The 15,730-nt window shown below is 46.4% G+C and overlaps 1 long non-coding RNA gene across 1 annotated transcript in view; it reads left to right on the top strand.

Moving 5' to 3' along the window:
- Positions 1–13,610, top strand: part of LOC144761536 (uncharacterized) — a 56,141-nt gene extending 42,531 nt beyond the window's left edge. The window contains exons 2-3 of the long non-coding RNA XR_013595771.1: positions 12,801–12,857; positions 13,094–13,610. This is a non-coding gene — a long non-coding RNA (uncharacterized LOC144761536). The remainder of the gene's footprint in view (positions 1–12,800; positions 12,858–13,093) is intronic.
- The last annotated feature ends 2,120 nt before the right edge of the window (positions 13,611–15,730 follow it).

Here is a 15,730-nt window from a genome sequence, read left to right as displayed (position 1 = left end):
GGACACAACAGCTTCCCTATATATCTACACAAAGAGCTATAACTTAAATCCATCTCTATCTACAAACAGAATCTATTGGGAAATATCGAGTGGTACTCCAGAAGAAGGCGTGAATACGCCGAAACGCGCGTAGAGACAAATTATTAACACCACTTGTTTTATTCTTTGTATTGGGAATTTTTTTTTTTTGATTATAACTATGTGTATAAATTGACATGATTGTTATTTGGAATATTGTTATATGGAATTTTTTTAATTTTTTTTAATTATGTTAGTACTGTGACTGAATAATTTTTGTATTTTTAATAAATGAATCATGAATATCATTTTGTTCTCTATTGTTAATATATGTATTTAATGTGCACTACATTAGGTGATCTTCAGCTAAGCTACAAAAATTGATGTTCTATAGTACCTGTTATCTATACAGGACCTACTAGTTGCCTAGGATAAGTTATTTATATAACAATCTTTCTCTAAGCACAGCCATGGTGCCAACAATACAGAAACATACCAAGGTCATTCCTAGTTTGAAAGCGTATTTGCTCAATGGTGCCCAACCAGGGGGGCGCTAGGTGGCGCCAAACCAAGATGGCCGCACTGTAGTGAGGCTCTCGCCAGATCGAGCCTTTGACCGATCCTGCTGACCATCCTGACCGAGGATACCTGTTCTCTCTCCCCACCGTGGTGACCGCAGCGCTTTCCTGCACTCGGCGGTGCCAGCAGCGTCGAAATCGCCCGCCTGGAAGCGGAGATATCAGCGGCTTTGCTCGGAGGCGGCTCGAGTTGTCTGCCAGTGACCCGCCGCTCCGGGACCGACTGGCCAGGAAACTCCGGGGATTTGCGGCCTGATCGGGGCTGCGGACAAATCAACTGCGGAACACACGTTCAACCGCCGCTTCCTCTACGCCTGCCTCTTGCTGGATGGAGACCTCCCTGCATTGAAGGTGAGCCCTTCTTCTTACTGCCGCGTCCTGGGAGTGACTGCGGACGGCCGTTAAAGGCGGAAAAAGGCGCGAACACGGCCATTAGCGGCGGAGCGGATTTCAGCGAGCAGTGACGGGACGCAATATCAGGAGCCGCCTCCCACACTACTTTAGGGACTGCAGAGGCGCTGATACGGCTGGGGCACTACTGAACTCTTGCAGGGAGCAGCCATATATCCTGCGCTGTAGCGCATTGAAGCTACGCTAGTCCCACTTGCTATTTCTGACCCTCCCGCCGCCCTCACAGCACTGTGGTCTACCTGCTGGCTCCCTTAGGGCTGTGGGCTCGTTCATGCTGCTTGTGTGACCCTGCATGCATCTCATACAGCGCTCTCTGCACCCGCCTGCTCTCCTGAAGCGTCCTTCCCGCCTTTCAACACACGAGGTGCACTGCCGGGGGGTTGTCAACACACCGGCCCAGAGAGCACATCGTTCCCAGCGCACACTGGCGGGGCGCGGAGGCCGCCTCACTGCTCCTTCGCATGCCTACGTGACCTTGCCCTCCGGCTACGCTGAACATTGACACAGGGCCGACGATATCTGCCCAAAACCACTTGCTCTGCTACAGGACGCAACTTGCGATGTGATCTGGCCCCCCTTACAGGTACTGCTTTCCTGGTTGCTCTTCTGGTTACTCTCCTGTTGTAGTCCGCACAGAGGGACCCTGGCTGATGTGTCGATGGGCGGATCTAGCTAAAGTTGATTGCTTCTCCTGCTTCACCGGGGGCCGGGGAGACATTGTTCACTAGCCCTGCCTCACTACTTTGGGCTCGTGAGCCGTAGAATTCAAACAGACGTCACCTCTGAGCTGCACTGCGCCCATAGTGCCACTTCCACAAGTGTTCATTCTCGCCCTGCCACTCCGCCTTGTCACATAGACGCCACTTCGCGTCACCACACACTGGCTGCTCCTACCACGCCGGCTGCGCGTGCACCTAGACACGACATGGGCCGCAATGACGCCAAGCAGACCAAAATACCGTTTGAATCTAAACGGGCCTCCAGAACCATGCACGAACCCGACGGTAGCCCTCCTGCCCGTGGACCACCGGGGGACGATTGGAAAGCCTTGCTGCTGACCATGCAGCAGAGTCTGACAAGCATTGACACCAAGGTTGACACGATCAATACTCGCATGGACAGTGTGGTTACCAAACTGGAACAGCACGACACCAGAATCAAAGAAGCGGAAGATAGAATATCAGATCTGGAAGATGGTGCCACTACGAACGCCAGGCAGGTGACCCAAATGGACAGGCTCTTAAAAATCATCGCGGAGAAAAACGAGGATTTAGAAGCCAGGTCCAGGCGCAACAACATCCGCGTCCTGGGCCTTGCAGAGTCCACCAACACTGGAAAAATGGAGGTGTTCATTGAAAATCTGGTCGTCGAACTCTTTGGTAAAGAATCGTTCTCCTCGCACTTAATAGTGGAGCGAGCCCACAGATCCTTGGCTGCACGCCCACCGCCAGGTGCCCAACCTCGGCCCATCATAGCGAGATTTCTCAATTATAGAGACCGGGACGCAGTGCTCCGACGAGCGAGAGAGATTGGCACGGTGAGTTACTGTAACACTACACTCTCATTTTTCCCGGACTTCACCCAAGCAGTACAGGAAGCCAGGAGGAAATTCATAGGTGTAAAGAAAAAGCTCCAGGATCGAGAGATGACATACGCCATGTTGTACCCGGCTAAATTGAAGATTTCCTACGGGGGCAAACAACACTTCTTTCAAAATCCTCAACAGGTGGAGGACTTTCTTAAGCACCACAGGGCGGACGAAACCAGAGGAGGCGCTGACTCCCATCACTCCAGATCCACTTCGCCTATGAACCAGCAGGAATAATCCATATTCACAGTGACCGCTCTATGGACAAGAAGTGGTGACGGACTTGAAGCCTACACCACGGTGAGATACAAATCGATAATGTTGCTTGACTTGGTACACATATTTGGCAGGCTCGATCGCCCACCTCCGTCCCACGCCGTGAGACCGGGTCTTTGCCTGGTTCCAAGTGGGTGCGAGTAGGGAGGTGGATGGCAGGTTTGGTGCCCCTAGTGCGGTACCCCAATGGGCGAGCCCCAAACCCCCCCTTCTTGTGGTAGAATGGAGGGATACGTGACATTTCTAGGGTTTTTAAGTTGGGGAGTGGGAGAGATAATGGGGATTGGGTGGGTTCAGGATGCCCGGCGAGTTGGGGTTGCCGGAGTGGGTGGGGGAATGTTCCGACATGTTACCTGCGGGACAGAAATGCTAGTTGTCCACGTTAGCAGTTGGGCATACCGAGAGGGTAGTTGGGTTTCGATTCCTATATTTGCTGCCATTTGTTATTTGTGCATGGATGTTGTGGATGATTGGCGCTCACTTTTTCCGTTAGAAATATGGGAGACGTAGCTGAACCACTGCCCGCTTCGCAGTTCCGAGTAGCCTCCTGGAATATACGGGGGATGAACAACCCAAAGAAAAAAAGACAAATACTGGGATATCTTGACAGACACGGGATATCTGTAGCTATGCTGCAAGAAACTCATCTGATGCCTAGCGGTTCCCCTCCATTCGCTTCTAAATGGGCTGTGAGCAGGGTGTTCTCCTCCTATTCTAATTACGCTAGAGGTGTGGTAATACTGGTGAAACGGGGAATACATTTCACTCCAGCTGGAACGGAGATAGATGCTGAGGGGCGCTACTGTATGCTATGGGGGAAATTACACTCACACACAATACTGTTTGCATGTTATTATGGTCCTAACACGGATGACCCTGATGCTCTTCTCACCCTATGGGGGAAAATACAGGCTTTGGGGATAGATCACGTGGTGCTGGGGGGAGATTTCAACACGGCCCTCATACCCGCACAGGATAGATCGCACCCACATGCCTCTCATTATACTAATACTCAGAGATCACTAATGGGAATACTGAAGGAGCACCGCCTGGTGGATGCGTGGCGACATATGCATCCCACCGCCAAACAGGGTACTCATTGCTCTGCATTCCACTCCACATGGGCCCGCCTTGACTATATATTTGTCTCAGCAGGTCTATCCCCATGGTTAACCAAAGCAAGTCACCTGGCGCGTACATACTCGGACCACTCCCCGGTTCTTCTCTCCCTCACCATTCCCCTTACAACTCCCCCTTTCCTGAACTGGCGCCTAAATCCCGCACACCTGACTGACACTGCCTTCACTGCTGAATTGGAGCAGGAAATCACAGAGTTCTTTGAACGAAATATTAATTCAGTTTCTAGTCTCACTACAGTTTGGGAGGCCTTTAAAGTGACAATGAGGGGGAGCTGTATCGCCAAAGGGGGGGGAGTTCTCAAGGCGCTGCGAACAGACATACACAAGCTTGAATTGGAGCTCCGTCAGCTGGAGCGAGAAATGGCGAATGGAGATTGGGACGGCGCAGTACATGCTCAGATCAGGGACAAACTGAACGAATACTCAGAAGCGGCGGATAGGGAAGGCAAATTTCTGGGTAAGCCCTTTAATGCTCGGATATATGGTGAGGGAGACAGACCTGGCAAGGCGCTTGCCAATGCAGTCAGAACCCCTCGATATCAAAATTATGTCCCGACTTTACTGGACAAACATGGCACACCGCACCACGATACCAAGACACAGCTCCAAGTGTTAACTGAACACTACACCTCGCTTTACACCTCACATAGGAACGACACGCTCAATTTGCAGGAATATCTGGAGGACACTGCTATTGCCTGGCTGGGCCCGTCCCAGCAAAAATTTCTTCATCATGAGCTCGAACTTGATGAGATCAAGGATGCCATCATGTCCATGAAGTCAGGGAAAGCACCGGGGTCGGACGGCCTTCCGATAGATTTTTATAAATCCTTTCTACATGTACTAGCACCCATACTGAAACAGGTCTTTTATGCGGCATTGGAAGAAGGCTCACTCCCCCTCACGATGCGGGAAGCCTTAATAACGTCGCTGCTGAAACCAGGTAAACCACCCGAACATTGCGACTCCTTCAGGCCCCTCTCGCTATTGAATACGGACAGCAAGATCTTAGCTAAAGTTCTCGCTACACGTCTTAACCTCCTTATGGAAAGACTCGTCCTTCCAGATCAGGCGGGGTTCGTTCCGAACCATGCCACGTCCCATAATTTGCGTACCTTACAAGCAGTACTGCAAGATATTAACCCCAGGTGCGAGGCTGCTGCCATTTTCCTTGACGCTACAAAGGCGTTCGATTCCCTGGAGTGGGACTACCTTCTTACACTGCTCGAGAGGATGGGAGTCCCCTTTAATTTTCTTGACTGGATTCGGCTGTTATACTATAAACCCCAAGCTACGGTGCTACTCAATGGGGCGCGCTCCGCTCCGTTTGAAATCTATCGGGGTACCCAACAGGGTTGCCCTCTGTCCCCGATACTCTTCGCTATCGCCATCGAACCCCTAGCCGCGAAGCTTCGACAACACCACAAACATCGTGCACTAGTCTACCCGGAACGGCAACTCCTGATTGCACTATACGCTGATGACATGACCCTATACGTGGACAATCCACGAGATAATCTAAATCCCTTATTGCGCGAGATTACTAAATTTGGGGCTATAGCGGGGATACAGATCAACTGGGCGAAATCTGCTATGTTCCCCTTGACAGACAAGACCTCGGAGTTTCCCCTAGACTACCCCCTGGTGTGGGAATCCGATGAAATAAAGTATCTAGGCATCACAATCACCAGGAATAGAGAGGACCTTATCCGAGCTAACTATGGGACGGTCCTGGACAAATTGACAGACAGTGTTACACGGTGGATACATCTTCCTCTATCCATGGCGGGCCGCATATCACTTATTAAGATGGTGGTCCTCCCCAAACTATTGTATCTTTTTACGAATATTCCCTATAGCCCGGGGTCTTGCTTTTTTAGAGCCCTCAACTCCCAGCTCTCGCGACTGATCTGGGGAGGCAAGCAAACTAGACTTAGTTTAAAAACCCTGATGTTACCTTACCACCAGGGAGGGTTTGAAGTCCCGGACTTCCGAAAATATTACGATTGTGCCCAGGGCCATTTTGCGGCGTACTGGTTCCATCCCCCTCCATTTATGGCCCACCTGGCGGTTGAGGATGGTTATATGAGACCAGAAAAACCCTCTGGGTATCTCTACACTACGGTCAGTATGACCGACAGAGACCCGTCTACGGTGGACTGTACTGTCAGAGCCTGGAAGCGCATTGCAGGGCATATGGGAGTACTATTCGCCTACTCGCCTCTAATGGCGGTGGCTAATGACCCCAGGGTGAGTATCGCCCAAGAAGAATTGGGACGTAAATTCCTTGCCAAATACGCTATAAACACATGGGGAGATCTTTACCTGCAGGGCGCCTTCCGCACTGCTGTGCAGATTTTTGGGGACAACACCCCCACGATGATGGATACTTTCCTCTATGTCCGCCTCCGACAAAACATAAAATCCGTCACGCCCAATTTTCCGGACGAACCAGAAATCATGGCGCCTCTGCACTCCCTGCTCCAGGCCACGGTCCCGAAGCATGTAGTCTCCATGTTGTACAAACACGTCCAGGTGGCTCCATCGCCCCCCTCCTTTAAAGCCCGTCAGGACTGGGACGCTGACCTACCCGAACCCATATCAGACGAGCAGTGGGAGACGAGCTGCTCTCACACACATGCTGTAACCGGAAACACACGTCTCCGACTGATCCATTATAAATTCTTGCACCGGCTCTATTTCACGCCGGCAAAACTGCACCGTCTGGGCCTCAAAGACAACGATAGATGTCTCCGATGTGGCATCCCGGGGGCAGATTTTATACACCTAGCATGGGGATGCCAAGCAGTCGCCACGTACTGGGTGGAAGTGTTTGAAGCTCTCTCGGAAATGCTCGGACTATCCATAGACCCTTGTCCTAGGATAGCGCTGCTCGGACTAGCTCACCCTGCTGTTAAGACTAACCGAAAAATTTTTGCACTGAGCCTCCTTCTGGCCAAACGTCAGGTGGCATGCAGATGGGGCAGAGGGCGGGCACCTAAATTTAAGGACTGGTTGAGTTGCATGGCTACCTGGCAAGAACAATTACACAACTATGCTGACCTCTTACCACCTAAATCACGACCCAAAGATCTATGGGGCCCTCTTACTTCGTACCTACTTCACTTACACAATGATGAGCATTCTGTGGAGGGGGATAATTGAGGGGTGGACTGCAGCGATAACCGCTCTGTTCACACACGGGGGCTGTGCCCATTCACACACTTTCAATAGCATTACCCCAACACGCGCCCCCAACATATGCTACCCCCTGCTGGACATGGCTTACTTTAGGGCCTGCGTAAGTGAACACGCGCAGCACATACTGTTACGCCCCCCCTGGTACATAACATACGGATCGAGATGTGACGGGATTGCGGGGTGACGAACATCCCCCCCTCCCCCTCTCACCTCTTGTATTATTCGGACTTGGTTCGGAACTGATATTCTCATTCAGACGATCATCCACTGCAACACATCCATAGCAAGACACAATATCGCACTCTCTACATGGCAAGCGAGCAAACTACCTTCTCCGGGGTTGAGTCAACATTATAGCAGTAGTAAAGACACGGCCAGCGTTGACTGGCGTCCGATGCTGGATAGTGACCTCGACCCTGCGCCCCCCGCGCGACTAAGCTCCGTCATTCCACTGCCCCGGTATGGAAGAGTCGCTGGGGGCAGGAAATGGAAATGTTATGTTGTTAAGTTGTTATAAATGTAAAACGTAACCTCATTGCTTTGCTGCTCAGGACTCACAGTGTAACCAAGATGATTTCCTGCAATTTCCTCTATGACCCATGTTTCATACTAACGCGGCCGGCCCGGATGGGTTGTAGGCGGCTTGCTGTGTGCATCCCATAACTTTATTAGGACTACAAGTCCATACTCTTTCAAGGCACTGTGAAAGCCGGCCCAGGAATGTGGGTTGTAGGCTCTGAGCTGTATTTCATGTGTTTATGACCAATAAAGGTTTTCAAAAAAAAAAAAAAAAAAAATGGTGCCCAACCAGAAAACTTTTGCCCCATCTGCTTTTAGGCACTGATTCTCATAGACTTAAAAGCCACCTTTTAAACGTTCTCCCATGTGGTGCTGCTACATCGCAACCCTGAATGGGGGACTGACCTGGTTTACATCCTTTTTAAGGGACTTTTCTTTTCAAGTGATATCTGCCCCTTTTTCTGCATTTCAAAGAGTGCTGGTACACAACATTTCTCAGGGTTCTGCGCTAAGTCCTACTCTCTTCAGTATATATTACAGACCAGTAGCTGATGTGGTGAAGTCATTTGGGATCTCATTGATGTCATATGCTGCTGACACTCAATTAAATGTGTCTCTATCTGCAGAGCCGACGGATTGTAGAACTTATTTTCAAAATAGTCTAACAGCTGTCACCAGCTGGATGCATGACAAATGCTTAAAGCTGAATGCTAATGAAAAGATCTGTCTTGAATTGGCTACAAGTTATCCAGAATGAAGCTGCTAGTTGACTCTTTTCCTCCCCAAATTCTGCTCCATTTCTCGACTTCTTGGCAAACTTCACTAGCTGCCCATCATGAAGCATATACAGTTCAAATTATTACAAAGAAGGGGCATCCAGTTTAGCTGCCTTGATACAAATGTATCTGCGTACTAGAGCCTTATGATTGGCAAACTTGACTTTAGCCCTTATATCCCGATTTTCTGTTAGACTTGTCAGCCTTAGGTTGGCCTTCCCCCAAAATGTTTGTCTCTCCTCCGCCATTTTAATGAGCTTTTTTGTGGGCCTTAGGACTCTCTGCACTTTACCGCTGCTAGCCAGTGCTAAAACGCTTCTGCTCGCTCCCCTAAAGCTGCCTTTAGCCCTATTATGCCTGCGGGCTGTCCTGGGTCACCTGACTAGGTGTAACTGACAGTGTTGGTGAGTTCCTCTGAGACAGTTACACAATAGAGGGATTAGGTGTGCCTTGATAGGCCATCTCCTGGCAGGATGAGGGTGAGGAGCTCAGCACCGACCCACTTACAAATGAATAGGGAGTTCTCGGCCCTCAAACATAGGAGCAAACACCTAACCATTGTCAATGTAGGCAGCTTGGAGCCAGAGCAGGAGAATCAGGAAATCCCATGTACTTCAAAGGCACTGTCTAGAAGCTTCCTTCAGATCCCAGAACCAGGGCATCAGCGTATAAAAGAAGGACCTCAGACACCAACTCTCCAGTACACTTCTAAGATCTGTGGATACTATGCTAGGAAGAAGGACTGCTGTACTGCCTGAAGCACTGACATTATGCTGGACTGCTATCATGCTGCAGCCTTGCTGCTTTGTTGTCTTTCTAGCCTGCTGCCTTTTTGCCCTGGGAAGAAAGACTGGACTTGCAACTTGAACCAAGTACTAACAGAATAACTCCAAAGGGCTACTTATTTATTTGGCCTCCTTATCTGAGCCTCAGGGACACAAAAGGCTCCCTTCTCCTTAGGACCACAGCCAAACCCAACCTAAGTGAGTCCTAAGCCTCCTAGTAGTGCCCCACTAGTCCTGAATCTTTGGAAGTGGTGCTTAATGTGACCTGGTAGGCAAAACTCAAAAGTGGAGACTTACATTTTTTGGGGCTTAAACCTGTTTTGAGTACCAGGAGGAGCCTGGGACCCAAGATGCATCACCTGTTGGATTGACTTTGCAGCTTCTCGAGCTAAGCTTTTCTCCACAGCAACAAATCTGTTTCAGTGGTCCTCCTTCAAAGGGGTATCTGACCTCGTGGAACAGGCTTCGGCTACAGCCCTCAGCCGCATTTCGTTGGAGAGTTTCAACTTCTATTTCATAGATTAAGGGCCTGATTATGAGTTTGCTGCCGTGGAGCCGGCACAATGCTGCCTACCCTGTGCTAAACTTGTGCAAAACCACCCAAGGACCGCCAACCCTATTACAAGTTGGAAATGCACAAATATGGTTGGCGTTCTTTTGTTAATCCCATGGTGGTGCCTGAAAACAGTAACCGCAATGGGAACAGCAAAAAGTTCCAGTATGGCATGGACATGGACATCCATGTTGTGCTGGAACTTTTTGGCGGTACAGTCAGGGGATACTTGTTGTGCCCTCCTGAATGTATCCCCGTGGCAGGACTCCCCCATTAAAAGGCTGGCAGTCTAGGAACTTGTAATATGCTGAGTGGGACTACGCCAGTACCCACTCAGCATATTACATTATGGTGCTCCTGCATCATTGCCAGCAAACAACTGTTCCCTGGCAAAGCTGACAGTCCACAGCAACATCGACTTAAGAAGTGGACTGCAACTGCCGCACCACAGCGAGTCTGGTGGTCAGAAGACCGCCAGACTCATAATGAGGCCCTAAGTCTGAACATAGAAATTTTCACTGCATCTTTGACCCAATGCTATCCAGTGAAGCTCCCTCCTCAGATGCCTCCTGCAGCCTTGCCCCTCTGAGCTATACCTTCTCAGAAAATGTTCTCAAAAGTTTTTGTAAGCTCAAAGGTACGCACTGACCGGGCCCAATTCACCACTCATATACAAACCATGCTTCATTGGGGTTTGCCACATTTTTCAACTTTGAATCAGTCTTGCATGGCTAGATGTCCACAGTTGGCAGTTTGATATTTTAGGTGGTAGTTTTTACTAAAAATCTTAAATATCATATCTCCGGTTCTACTGATCAGATTTTCTCGTTTTGGTGTCAAAAAATGTATTGAAATGTACTTCTATTTTTCTATTTTGGTTCAGGAATTTTCTTTTGTTTACTTTTTATTATTGTTTGTGTGCCTCATAAATATTTAACACATTGTCTCTATGTTAAGGATGACTAATGTTTGTACCAAGCTGCCCAGGGTTAAGCACAGGTTAATTTAGTGACTTTGTGTGGTTCGCCCTGCAAGGGATTGTGGCAGTTGAATGACTAGGGTTTACACCCTAGGCAACCATAAACCCAATTTCCCACAGTAGAAATTAATTTTGCCATGTCCCTGCAGGGAAATGCCCCCAAAGCTACTTTCACTGTGGATGACAGATGCAATACTAATTATGCTATCTCAGGTTTGGAACCAGATAGAAAAATTATTTAAATAATATATTTAATATTTACTAAAAATTCAATCTAATGATGATGAATGATTTTTAATAATTATTTAGGAAAAAATACTTTTTGGAAAGTTATTCTTTTCCTGTCTTATGCTCCTAGGGGCTAATTTGTATTAACTTGATGGCTTGCCTTTAATGAGATATATTGGAAACAATGGCCTGGGAGTGGGGAAAAGGTCTTCTTCACCTTGCTGAACGACAAGTTAGGGTGGATCCAAGAACTTATTTAACTTATTATGGGGTACACTTCCATGACCCTTCCTGGCTGGCTCAAAACCCAGTGGAAGGGTAGCTATCCTCAGAACCAGTTTTGAGTAACCACAAAGTAGGGGCACTTCATTTTCCTGAGCACAGCTATGGCTAAGCAAACAGGCTCTGTAAGAGGGGAGAAGGGATTTAACCACTTTGAATTTTAGGAGTACCGTGCACTGTGGGATTGTTTGTAGTAGGTTAAACTGGAACTGATGAAAAAAACTGGTAGGTTTATCTCTGAGAACCTTTACCTCATTAGCTAGGGAGGAGTCAGAAGTCATCCCCAAGAAGTCAACCATAAATGTGGTACCCAAGGCACCCTCCTCAGAGCACTTGTGGACCTGTGGATGAACAGAAGGACTACACCTACTGTTTGAGACCTAGGAACCTGGAAGAAGACATGAAGGACTTGACCTGCTCCCACTTTGTACCAAGGACAAAGACGTGGACTCCAAGGATCAGTTGTCTGACTTCCTTTATGGCTAGATGACACAATACGCTACAAGATGCCCTTTTTCCTGATGAGCCCAACTGAGCAGTTACAACTGGGCCTGGTCTAGACCTTGCTGGTGGCCTCTGTTGGAGTGAGTCATGATTTCTAAGTGCTGTCCTGGTGATCCTGAGACCCCCAGCAGTGCCTAATGGAACTTTTCGTAAAATCTCTGAAAACTTGTGGGACTTAGAAAAAGTACGACTTCCAGCCACTGAAAGACTAGGACCATGTGAGCTGATTTGGACAAGGAGAGATTTTGAAACAGGTTTCTCCCTTGGTGCTTTTCCACAGCAGCTTATCCATTTGAGCAGGCCATGGGCCAGAAGGTATCCAGTCTTGTGGCACTCATTGATAGTTACAGCCTACAGCTTTGCCCTGCTAGGAGGATTCTGAACTCCAAAAAAGAGGCTAAGTCTGTATAAAGCAATTTTGACCGTGTAAAGAAGTAAAAAGTATCTGGCCAATGAGAGGACTTTTCTGGGTGCCAAGTTTGAACGTTTACAGCACTGTGCTATTTACATCGAAAAAATTTGCTTTATGGGGATTTCATCCAATTGCCATCCAGCTTTGAGAGGGCTTTCTAGGATACAGTCTGCAACCTTTCTTTGCTGGAGGATTTTGTCTGCAATTTCAAAGACTTATTTCTAAGGTAAAATCTCTCATCAGGATGAACCTATTTGATGATCTGACCCATGCTCCATCGAGGTCAACCTAAAATCATGCCTAGGCCCTGGGCATCCATGAAAAGTGACTACTGGTTGGAGTTATCATTTTTCGTGGCTCTTTTTCTCCTAAATCATCACTCCAGTTCTCTTTATTGTATTTTTGTCATTTTACTTATTAACGTTTCCTCTATGTTTTATAAATTGGAGTGGAATTTTCATTGTGCTGTGTCTTTGACTTGTAACCTTTTTGGCATGTCTAAATACTTTACACATTTTTTCTAACATAAGCCTGTCTGCTCTTTTTTATAGCCACCAGGGGTGTCCGTTCATCATTAAATTCCTGAATGCTTTAGCTGGACCTAACAGGTTAGTGACTTTGTTACTTGTAAGGGACTATTATCCACTCAAAATATTAATTCATTTTCTTACATTGATGTCCATTGGTGGGGTCCAGGACTTGTACTTAACATTTGGTACTAAAGTTGAAATTAAAAATCAATGAACTTAATTGACAACAAAAATAGATTTTTGTGATTTTTACTTGGCATAAGGTTTTTGACTTGGTAATTTGTGATTTTTTCAAAATGTATTTCTGATTCCAGGTTTTGCACCAGAACATTTCAGGAACATGAAGGTAGATCTATCATTGGAGATTTGAGAACCCTAGCCAAGCAAAGGGGACCGAAGTTGACCATGGAGTTTACAAAAGAAAATTCTCACAAGCCCTCAAGGCCAGGGTAGAAGGCTAGCAGCTTCAGATCACCTCAGAAAAAAATGATGAAGAGGATTAGGAGACACCAGTGCAACTGGAGTTTTTACCAAAGGAACAGCATCATCTGTGTTATCCAGGCCCAGAAGTAGTTTGTCCTCTTATTGCCTGTTCCTATCAGATATGGAAGTTTGCAAGGTGGCGTTGCTGGATAGGAAGGCTGAGAGAGAGTTGAAAATGCAACTGGCCACCTTGGAACTCGAAGAGAAGCTAGCAACATGTACACTGGAGGAGAAAAGCTGGTGTTAGAAGAAAAGATACTGGCTATGGAGGAGATTAGAGCCAGAGTCGGACCTGTCCAATTACATTTGGATGATGTTAATGTAAGGAATACCGGAGCATATTATCAAGAACGGGCGTTACATTATCGCTGCTTTTATCGGCAGGAAACTGCCGATAAAGCGGCGATAATGTGCTTGATAATATGCTCTATGAATTCCAATCGAAGCCCATGTTAGATGTGAAAACCTAACATGGGCTTCGATTGGAATTCATAGAGCATATTATCAAGCACATTATCGCCGCTTTATCGGCAGTTTCCTGCCGATAAAAGCGGCGATAATGTAACGCCCGTTCTTGATAATATGCCCCAACATTTCTAAAACAAATATCGACTAGCACACCATATTTGCATTGCACTTTAGGAAGCATTTAAACCGTTGCAGAAATGTTTACACATTGAAAATAACACGTAGGGAAAATGTGCTTGTTTTAAAAGTGTAAAAGAATCACATTAGAATGTATTTCAGTTTGCTAAAAGAATGTTTTCAAATACAAACTAACATGTAGGAAAAATGTGCTTGCTTAAATGTATATGAAAATAACATGAAGAAAATGTTTTTGTACTAGGCTATCATTCCTAAATGTGCCCCTTTCCCAAGCCTGTAGACATTTATTAAGGACATTTTGCCAATCTTCAGTAACTTGCAAAAGATTATGCTGAGTTCAAGATTATGTTTCCTTAGCTTCATTATACCACATTCGATCACCTCACATTAACAATGGCCTTTCCTTTAAATTTGAAATGAAAAGACTGTTAGAATGAACAAAAATGTAGATACTTATGAATGCTCAACCAGAACATCATTGATATATTTGTGTCAGAGCATCTGACTAGCCTTTGTTTTCAAAATAAATATTGAACATAGCTTTTAGCTCAGATGAGAAGGAGGTTCTTCCTCCATGTTTCTAACACATTGCAGCAGTGTTTTACTATATACCGGGAATCGGGAGGCAAAGCAACAGATGTTGACGATACCATCAGATGAGCGGCTTGTAATGGATGAGAGATTTAGACACCTACTAAGTTTTGTTGTATTATTGTGTGATTTTCTATTAATGAGTGTTCCTGGTGAGTTAGGAGGGAGGAATCTCACTTTTATCTCTAAGACTAACTTGGAGGAGACCCTCTATGACTCTGCTATGGGAGAGTTGCTTATTTACATCCTTGCTCTTTGTTACTGACAGCTATTGCTAAAGGTGACTTTTAATCTTCTTCCTTTATTTTGACTGTCTATGGTTAATGCTACTGCAATGATTATTACTCTAGCACTGATATTTTACGATTGGTACTGCAGTTTTAGGGAACTCAGCTGAGTTTCCAGAACAACTCTTTAAGGAAAGTTCCATTCCTAAATTATGCTTCGAAATATTGCTCTTTCTGTAACCAAGGAACTCTTCATGGATTTCTCAGTGTATGGTAGATTAGGTTCTTTTAAATAGATAGTGGCAATGTCCTTTAGAGCACACTATGTAGTGAGTTATAATGTCATTAACCAACCTTTTACTCTATATTTTTATCCACTGGACTAATCTGTATATAGATGACAACACCATACCAATAATTTTGAGAAATAAAGGTTTTGAAAAGTCATTCAACCCCTCATCATTGACTGAAAAATTAAGAATCTGGCTGTTGATGATATACGCATGGCTTGTGTTTTGTTCCAGTTTAATTTGTACTACTGTGGCTAAGGTCACTCTGACCTGTCAAGCACCATCTGGATTTCTAAAAGTGTAAATCTGTAGTCGGGGTTTTTAGTACTAATTACCATTTGGCCAAACCTTTGCTAACAGCAGCAATGGTGATGTGCCTAAAGGAGAGTTCCTCACCCCTTGCTTACCAAACTGTATAGTGTCTAGCATTATAATAGGGCATGACATTTACAAACGGTTCACCTCCTATGAGAGAGCATTGGAAATGCGCAGGGCAGACAACCCCTGGTAGATAGCACCAGGCGCCAACTTTTTAAAATTATTCAACCAATCTTACATTGGACTGAGAGGTCTAAGAGGTGACGAGTATCAACATTTCTGTCCCACTACATCAGAATATAACTATAGAAATAGCAGAAAGGGAAGCACTACCCAATAGGTACTCGCAAATTGCGCATGCAATTTCAAGGGTGCAAGGGTGTCAAAAGGACACCCTGTTGCATCCCTGAAATTTCCATTTTACCGCATGTTGTGC

This window comes from Lissotriton helveticus, chromosome 6 (genome assembly GCF_964261635.1).
Source record: "Lissotriton helveticus chromosome 6, aLisHel1.1, whole genome shotgun sequence".
In the NCBI taxonomy this organism is placed as follows: Eukaryota; Metazoa; Chordata; class Amphibia; order Caudata; family Salamandridae; genus Lissotriton; species Lissotriton helveticus.
The sequence above is the reverse complement of the archived record's forward strand: the minus strand, read 5'-3'. Positions and strand labels throughout refer to the sequence as shown.